Source organism: Haliotis cracherodii, unplaced genomic scaffold (genome assembly GCF_022045235.1).
Source record: "Haliotis cracherodii isolate W230 unplaced genomic scaffold, xgHalCrac1.p SCAF_16, whole genome shotgun sequence".
In the NCBI taxonomy this organism is placed as follows: Eukaryota; Metazoa; Mollusca; class Gastropoda; order Lepetellida; family Haliotidae; genus Haliotis; species Haliotis cracherodii.
This window is the reverse complement of record NW_027266271.1, coordinates 13529082-13539596: the sequence shown is the minus strand read 5'-3', so window position 1 is coordinate 13539596 and position 10515 is coordinate 13529082.

The window sequence follows — 10515 nt, the reverse complement described above, 5'->3', positions numbered from 1 at the left end:
GAGTTGCCTCCCTTGGACATGCCAGAAATCCGGGTTCGCTTGATTATGTTTCTAGGATTTGTCAGCATCATACTGTGCTCGTACTCGTGTGTTTCACCAAATGGGGAAATGTCGAAGACCTGCCTGGCTTGGGCTTTCCTCCCACATAAAGCTGACACAGCATGATATAAATGAAATACTGTTCAAAGCAGCGTTGGGGTTAGACGTCTGGCCCTTAATCACACCAGAAAAGTATGGTTGTGGGTTCGAATCCCGGTTCGCCCCGATTATGTTTCTAGGTTTGTCAGCACCATACCAGTGCTCGTGGGTTTCATTGAAGTGGTAAGCGTCTGAGACCTGCATCACACCGGGCTTTCCTCCGACATTAAGCTGACACGCCGTGATTTAACTGGAATAATGTTAAAAGCAGCATTAAACCCAACACACTCACTCACTCACTAACTCTCTCACTCAAATCAGCGTTAAACCCGACTCAGGAACCCATTCAATCATTTGTGTTGAAGATGGTGGAATGTCGAGCCTTGTTAACATGTTTTGGAACAGGGTTATGTACCTTTACATTATTCACCGACTTCATTTCAGATTGGGACAATGTATTTTTATGTCCATCACTAAGTAAGTCAGTGAGTGTGTTTTAACACCATCTTAAGCACTCTTCCGGCAATATAACACAGAAGACACCTTCAAAGGCTTCCTGTGGCGAACCAATACCACGTGTCAACGAATTAACCACCACGCGTCATCGCCGCCCCACAAGGTAACTACTAAAGAATAGTCGAAGGGAACATGGATGACCCGATCTCTACACATATTCCTTCATACATTTGTTATCATGGCAGGGGCCACCGGTGGCCCAGTCGTCTAAGGCGCCGCAATTCGCACTGCAGTTGCGTCCTTTAGGCTCGCCAGAAACCTATGATTGTGGGTTCGAACCCCGGTTCGCCCCGATTATGTTTCTAGGTTTGTTAGCACCATACCAGTGCTCGAGGGTTTCGCCGAAGTAGTAAACGTCTGAGACCTACATTACTTCAGGCTTTCCCCCCACACCAAGCTGACACGCCGTGATATTACAGGATTACTGTTAAAAGCGGCGTTAAACACAACTCACTCACTGTTGATCATTGCTTGACCGTTGATTATAACCCATGAAAACCACAATCAAGCCATAGTACAGTTAGAGTGAATATGACCTGAACGCCGCAGTTTCAACATGGACACCTCATTTAGACACAGTGTACTGACTCCGAGCCGACCAGTCCTTGTTTTAGCCCCTTAATGCCGAGCGCCAGGCAGGGTGACAACAGCTACCGTCTTTTAACGTCTTTGGGTATGACCCGGCCGGGATCGGGCAGACGCTGTATCCAGTAGGATAAGGTCTTGTCGGCTCGGAGTCAGTATACTGTGGTATACAGTGGGGTATTCAGGTTAAACTGTGACATGGTTGTAGTGCAATAATCTAGAACCCCATTTCATGTCCCCTCACCTCGCGATAAAGAGTTTGTTAACCAATAATAGGTCTTTTTGTTGTTTTAACGCCGCACTCCGCAATATTCCAACTATATGACGTCGGTTTGTAAAGTAATCCAGTCTGGACCAGACAATCCAGTTATTGACATGAGCATCGATCTACGCAACTGGGATACGATGACATGCATCAACCAAGTCAGCGCGCCTGACCACCTGATCCCATTAGTCGCCTCTTACGACAAGCATAGTCGCCTCTTACAGCAAGCTTGGGTTGCTGAAGACCCAATTCTTCACGGGTCTTGGGGAAATGGTATTGTAATGCATTGTCAGTATATTGAGGCAATAAAAAAGCAGGTAGAATACAATACCCAGAGAAGTTATCATTACAAATTATGCGTCCTATCTTTAAAAACTATCTGTTTAAGCTATTTCTCAGTGCTTTGTTGCAACTTAATAGGAGCTACACTGACTGTTCGTCGTTGTCTGGTCATTGTTGATTTATTGAAATATTTTACGCTGAAGGAACTGTGTAAGTTGTGCTATTCACCTCTTTTTCACATTCACTGTGTTCGATGTGTGTTCAGATAAGCAGGCTCTTGTTTTTATGACTTTAATTTGTTCGCACCGACTGGCGTTGTTGATGAGGCCACGTGGATATTGCAGGTGATGGTCACACCCACTGCATCACACTGTGGTCATACCCACGTCACACTGCATCACATTGTGGTCACCTGTGCTGTAGGTCGTGTGACAGCTATATTGATACGGTCTTTTTGCACCTCCGTCGTATCACCATATTGATATGTTTACACCGATAACATCACGCCTCCTACGGCGTCGACTGCTACCATGACATGGCAATGTTACATGTACACGATTAAGGTTATCTCCTGGGCCCACAATGCAGTCAGCGCTAAGATGATCGTAACTCCCATACTTTAACATAGGCTTACAATTGTCGTAGTGCTAAGATCGCTTTGTGCAAGTGGGCCCAGCAAGGTGCAAAAACGTTGAGTGAGTGAGTAGAATTTAACGCCGCTTTGAATAGTGTGACGGCGCCTCAGCTTGATGTGGGAGAAAAGATTGAAGTGATGAAGGTATGCCACTTTGGTGAAACCCAGGAACACGGGTACGGTACTGAGAGACCTAGAAACACAATCATTGCGAATCTGGATTCAACCACTACCACCCGTGAACATCCAGGGAGGAATAGGTCTTCGGCAACCCATGCTTGCCATAAAAGGTGATCGGGTGGTCAGGCTCTCTGACCTGATTGCTACATGTGATCGTGTCCCAATTGCGTGGATCAATGCTCATGATGTCAATCACTGGCTTCTCTGGTCCAGACTCGATTATTTACCCGACGCCCCTATCACCACGGGGAACGTAATTTGTGGCCAAAAGGGTGTACATGTATCATGCTTTAAATCTCGGCAGCATTATACGCTCGACTTCACCATATTCTGTGAAGACAGCGTTTTAAAGACCTGAGTAAAGATAATGTTAGACTAACGCTTAGTCTCTGCAAATATATCATTTTCATACAAACAACTGACTCCATGTAAATCAAAAAGGAAAACTGAGGAAATCTAACTTTTTCCTTTAGACCTGTTACATTACATAAAAGGCCGGGCGGAAGGAAAATAATTTGGTCCCGGGAGTGTGAGACAGACTAAGACAATTTCAACATAGATGAAGATGCATATTTCTTAAATTATTTGGAGGCGATGAGGATGCTTATTGGTTACAAGGGTTCGATTCACCTATATGAAACCTGTTTCTGGTGTCTGCTGCCTTGAATATCTATGACTGAATGAAGAGATTTTCTGTAAGAGCCGTTAAACTCTAATCAAGTTTTATTTATTCGTCGTATTATTATAAGTACACTCAGATTTACATTCCATATTCAAACATTCGAGATTTCTGACACACCATAGAAGTGTAAACACATCCAACCGCCGAGTCACAAGATAATCTGTTATAATCGGCGATGGTCAGAATTGAGGCTACCTAGGGCAGGGTCCACATCTACATACAATCACTGTCGACTCGTAATGAACGCTTGTTATACGATCTATGTTTGGCTTGCTATCACAATGTTGAGATCAGTTTGTGCTTGTGATCATGACATGGCTTTGTCTGAGAAGAACGTGACATGTCACTATTTTGATAACACACGTCACGCGGTCATAGCAGCAGTCCAAAACACGAGATCATAGCGGTGATCGCAATTGAAGCATATATCTGACTATAGTACATGATGTATAGAAGTTTATTTCAGATACATAATATATTATTTTTTCATTTCAGAGAAAAGCCAAGCCAAGCCTCTTCCATGTCGTAGGCAAACATTTTGTCAGTAATATCAGATTTAAAATCTGATGATTGTGAATTATATTAATAACTATTGTCCTGCTTCGAATGGCGGGGACACAGGAATAGTATTCTACGTTGCCAAGAAGCTTCATCAAGTGGGGGCAAGGGTGGCCAAGTCGTCTAAGGCGCCGCGATTTGCTGTGCGGAGTTGCGTCCCTTGGTCACGCCAGAAACCTATGATTATAGGTTCGAATCCCGGTTCGCCCCGATTATGTTTCTAGGTTTGTCAGCACCATACCCGTGCTGGTGGGTTTCACCGAAGTGGAAAACGTCCGAGACCTGCATCACTTCGGGCTTCCCTCCCACATTAAGCTGACATACCGTGATATAACTGGGATACTGTTAAAAGTGGCGTTAAAACCCAACTCACTCACTCTAATGCCAGGACTGTGAAATTTTACTTCTTTTTTGTCTTTTCACAGAGAACTATAAATAAAATTATCCCACACTGATAACAATGAACCGTCCATCTCATCAGCTGATACCGTGTGTCCAGTACAGCAGGAGGTGAAAGCAGGGCTTAGTTGCGTTCAATATAATTGCACTTATGTCTGCATGCGTGCGTGCGTGCGTTCGTGCGTCCGTGCGTCCGTGCGTGTGTGTGTGGTTCGAACCCAGGTCGCGTCATACCTAAGGGACTGGTCAGCTCGGAGTCAGTATACTGTAAGTGGGGTATCTGTGGTATGTCAGTGGGTTAGCACTAAAAAACTGGCATTAGTCTTGACTAGTTCAAGCAGACACACACACTCATGTGCATACACGTCTCTATATGACTGTAATAACCTACTAGGACTAACTTGAAAACTATCTTATGGACATTTGGAACAACAATGTCCAATAAAATAAACCGATTTTAAGCAGTGTTAAAACAAGTTATTTGATATCACCCTCAAAGCCGTAGAATGTCGGTTCCAAAAGAAAATCATTGCCCAAGGCGAGAAGAGTTTGCACCCTGACCCTGACTGACCGCAGCACTGACTGTATCCACACCACTGTCTTGAAACGCGAAGTGGGGCGGTCGGGTAGCCTAGTGGTTAAAGCGTTCGCTCGTCACGCCGAAGACCCGGGTTCGATTCCCGACATGGGTACAATGTGTGAAGCCCAATTCTGGTGTCCCCCAGCCGTGATATTGCTGGAATATTGCTAAAAGCGGCGTAAAACCATACTCACTCACTCACACGCGAAGTTCCTTGTGCTGACTCACACTACCATCCAGAGGTCAACACCCAGTACAAAATACTACATCCTATTGAGGTCAGGCGGTACAAGGGGGTCATCTTTAACCTACACTGGCATAACAAACACGGTATTTATGCTTGTTTTAGTTGTTAATATTGGAGTTAATCCCGCTTTCCGGTGACCGGGGCAGTGTAGTATCGGGTACGGGGCAACTGAGACCCATTTCCACCCTTCACTTGGAGTGTCTGGATCTGTCGCTTAGCTAAGTAAGGCACGACTTGGAGACAGACTTGTCAACAGAACTGATTAAGTCCTTCACAATAAACTAAAGCCTCGATTTACAACTAGATTTGCGGAGTCATGTTGTTTTATCAAAAGTAGGTGAACTGCTGATCTAGTTCAGGGACTGGTTTTATATAGAAACGCGGGTCGGCTATTTCCGTTAACAGCCTGTGCAGTTGAAGTATACATTCAACCAAAAATAAATTTATGCTTTAATAATAATAATAATAATAATAATAATAATAATAATAATAATAATAATAATTTATAATGCGCCAGATTCCATGCACCAAGTGATTATTAGCCCGGTCTATGGATCAGTGAGCACTCGATTCTCCTTCTCAGCTCCCTGGGGAGTATACAACCCAAGCTACCTGTGAGGCGCTAGAAGGTTAACAGCCACATTACCATCTCATCCTACTTAACCCCTTCCCATCCCATTTTCCCAGCGATATTTCCAGTGTATTGGTAATATGGTGCTTACTCACTCACCCTAACATCATCTTATCTTTCACTGAGTGTCTCATTTGCTCACCCCTTAATCTCATTTGAGCACGTGGCAGAATTCACATTTAAAAAGCATAATATTGATCACAGACGAAAACACATACGACACCTTCCCACGTCCTAAAAGTGCGCGATTTGGAGTTAATTTTTCTGAAAAAATAAAATATATAAAGGAAATGTTTACGTACACCTATTTTCATTTTTAAATGTTGAATCTACGTACCAAATACGATTTTTTGGCCCCGAATACCCTCTAAATAACCCCCCGAAATCCGACGGACCAAAAAGGGGTTGGCAGCATCATCGATGACCGGTCCCTTTTCGGTGTACACCCACATAACCTAATTTTCCTGCTCAGTTACCGACCACATGACCTAATCCCCAAAGAGACCCCTACCTTCTCACAGGTGTGTTGGCCCTTGCAATCAACATGCATTGTCTCGGAGACATCAGCTTGAGGTACATTATTAGTCTTTTCTGATTGCGATGCTTAGTGTTTAAAGCATTCACAAGCCACTCCGAAGCACCGGGTTTGATTCCCAACATTGGTACAAAGTGTGAAGCCAAAGTCTGATGTCCACAGCCATGATATTGCTGGGATACGATACAGAGAATGAAAAAACCAGGCCCACTCTCAATTGTCTACATGTCTCAATTTTCAGTACATGTAGTCTTTGATTCATACCGATAAATGTGCACTCAAAACATCAGCTTTTCCTTCATTATTTATTTATTTTCTATTTTGAACCACTCATCATATTGTACAAGTCGTGTGAACCCTTTTCGCGAACACCTGGTGTCATCACTGACCTGTTTTTCATTCATATATTTTCACCTCTATTTTGCCTTTTACGCCAAATAAAGACTCTAAATGTTTTGGTTCACAAACGCCAAAATAAAAATAATAGAAACAAAATAAAAAATAAAATAAAACGCCCACGTACTTGAACGCCGACGTTATTTATAACCGAAACACGTGTTATGTTGTGGTTCACTGATAACCTTTTGCAGTTCCAGGTGCGGAGTAAACAAAGTATCACAGGTAGCAAAAGCCATGATGACCCACACCGTGCACCAGTCTATAGTCAGTAACCAGCCGTGGTCAGTCAGTGCAGAGGCTATTGTTGTTTCACGAATCACATTAAGAATGACCGATTTTTAATTCACACTTTGAAATGTATAAACTAACCAGCTCTGACAACAAGGCGCTGACTTCATGCAACGTTTCAATTACGTATTGCTGGGTCTCAATGAGCTTATAAATGTAATAACACTATGTCAATATTATCTATTTTAAAATGTGGCTACAAAGGTCTAAATCTCCTTTTGGCACATTTTAATATCTCATTTACTTATGGAATATCAAAAAATAGATACTAATATTAGTTTTAGTAGCCCCGAGTTTTAAGGGAGAGTTCATGTTAACCTACACATTTTTGTCAGCCATTTTCTCGGTCAAGGTACCAGTTGTTTGTTCATGACATCATCCCTGAAACGTATACTTTAATCCATCTCTGTAATAAAATAAAATAAAAATCCACATGACAAAACCAACAACAACACAAAACAAACAACAAATATACAGTCAAGTTCCGTTAATCCGACATGGTTGGTTGCATATGATTATGTCGGATTAACGAGTATGTCGAATAAAAAAAGTAAGTACATGTACGAAATTGAAATATCAGTTCACAAATGAACACTAAATGTTTTTACTTTGGCTTTTTAAGTGAATTTACACATGTGGTCGTATGTAGATAGTAACTTTGGTCCACAGCTGATTGCTGGCAACATCATCACGACAGTGTTGTGATGTGTTGTCAAATTATGCATACAGTAAACTACGGTTATAACGAACACGCTTATAACGAACTGACGGATATAACGAACTTACCTTTTGGGTCAGGACTATTTGCTGTAGTTATGATGTATATATGCTTATAACGAACTACGGTTATAACGAACTAAAATTAGTAGTCCCTTTGAGTTCGTTATAACCGTAGTTTACTGTATTTATCTAACATCTTTAAACAAGATAACTTTGATCAAGAGGATCAACACGGCGCAAAGACATTGTGTAGCACACCTACCTTGATGCAAGTATCTACACCGTCATAAACGCACATGTGTAACTCAGAGGATAACACAAACTGTAATTTGCACGTGGTACCTTTAGAAGCAGGAATGAGAATATGGCACATTTCAGTTTAAATGTTTATGTACTATAAAAGTAGAAAACAAGATATAACGAAAACAAAACCAGTAATATGTTTTTACAACAAAGACTTCCTGAAACATTAGTTATTATTTCTAGAAACAAGAGGTACAATTTGTTTTATCTTCTGGGTTACGCATGTGCGCTTTATGACGATGAATTCAACCAATATAACTTGAGGAAAACATTTATGCGATTTGAACATGTAGTGAATACATTCACCTGTCACCTGGGTCACAGGTCCACCTAATATTAATGTCTCCAAACTGGGTGGTCCTCTGCAGATGCTGGTTCATTAGATGAGAAAACAATTAAAAATGATGAAATGTCAAAATGACTTAAATCTATTTTTTTATATACTATTCAACATTGATAGCGATAATGAGATTTTGGACATTAAATGATGAGCTTATTTTTAATTTAATTAACATGAAGAAATACTTGATAATGCGAGTGAGTGAGTGAGTTGGGTTCAACGCCGCTTTTAATAGTATTCCAGTTATATCGCGGTGTGACAGCTTAATGTGTGAGGAAAGCCTGTAGTGATGCAGGTCACAATCATAGGTTTCTGGCGTGCCCAAGGGACGCAACTCTGCACAGCGAATCGCGGCGCCTTAGACGACTGGCCCACCCGTGCCCCCACTTGATGAAGCTTCTTGGCACCGTAGAATACTATTCCTGTGTCAATATCTCTGAGCACCATTCAATCCTAACCTTGACCCTGTTGTATCAAACTATAATGGTGCATTAACGTGTCATTAAACCTTCATTAAATAGTGTATCATTACATCCAGCTGTACTAACGTTTTAATGACGTCGTGCTGTCATTAGCGCGTCATGAACTGATTGAAGGTTCTGGGGCATCATTAGCGTGTCATTAAAAAGAAACATGGCAACGAACATATTGTTTGACAGGTTAATGAAAACTCTTACATGAAGGAATCATTAGATATTGATATGCTAATATACATTTGAAACAACCAATTATAGTGATGACACTAATATCTCTAAACAAGATAACTTTGATCAAGACGATCAACACGGCGCAAAGACATTGTGTAGCACACCTACCTTGATGCAAGTATCTACACCGTCACAAACGCACATGTGTAACTCAGAGGATAACACAAACTGTAATTTGCACGTGGTACCCTTAGAAGCAGGAATGAGAATATGGCACATTTCAGTTTAAATGTTTATGTACTATAAAAGTAGAAAACAAGATATAACGAAAACAAAACCAGTAATATGTTTTCACAACAAAGACTTCCTGAAACATTAGTTATTATTTCTAGAAACAAGAGGTACAATTTGTTTTATCTTCTGGGTGACACATGTGCGCTTTATGACGATGAATTCAACCAATATAACTTGAGGAAAACATTTATGCGATTTGAACATGTAGTGAATACATTCACCTGTCACCTGGGTCACAGGTCCACCTAATATTAATGTCTCCAAACTGGGTGGTCCTCTGCAGATGCTGGTTCATGAGATGAGAAAACAATTAAAAATGATGAAATGTCAAAATGACTAAAATCTATTTTTTTATATGCTATTCAACATTGATAGCGATAATGAGATTTTGGACATTAAATGAAGAAACTTATTATTAATTTAATTAACATGAAGAAATACTTGGTAATGCGAGTGAGTGAGTGAGTTGGGTTTAACGCCGCTTTTAACAGTATTCCAGTTATATCGCGGCGTGACAGCTTAATGTGGGAGGAAAGCCCGAAGTGATGCAGGTCTCAGATGTTTATCACTTCGGTGAAACCCACGAGCACGGGTATGGTGCTGACCCTAGAAACATAATCGGGGTGAACCGGAATTCGAACCCACAATCATAGGTTTCTGGCGTGCCCAAGGGATGCAACTCTGCACAGCGAATCGCGGCGCCTTAGACGACTGGGCCGCCCGTGCCCCCACTTGTTGAAGCTTTTTGGCAACGTAGAATACTATTCCTGTGTCAATATCTCTGAGCACCATTCAATCCTAACCTTGACCCTGTTGTATCAAACTATAATGGTGTCATTAAACCTTCATTAAATAGTGTATCATTACATCCAGCTGTACTAACGTTTTAATGACGTCGTGCTGTCATTAGCGCGTCATGAACTGATTGAAGGTTCTGGGTCATTATTAGCGTGTAATTAAAAAGAAACATGGCAACGAACATATTGTTTGACAGGTTAATGAAAAGCATATTGATATGCTAATATACATTTGAAACAACCAATTATAATGATGACACTAACTATGGTACATTAGGTGAGGTGAGGTGAAATTGGGTTTAACGTCGCGTCCAAGATTATTGCACTTATATAGCGACGTGCATGCACGTGTTTGCGTGGCTGCTTGCACGAGTCCGGACTGATGCCGATTTATAGTGCTAGCCCACTGAGATACCATGCCGCAGTTTAACATGAATACCCCACTCAGACACAGTATACTGACTCCGAGCCGACCAGTCCTTGTTTTAGCCCCTT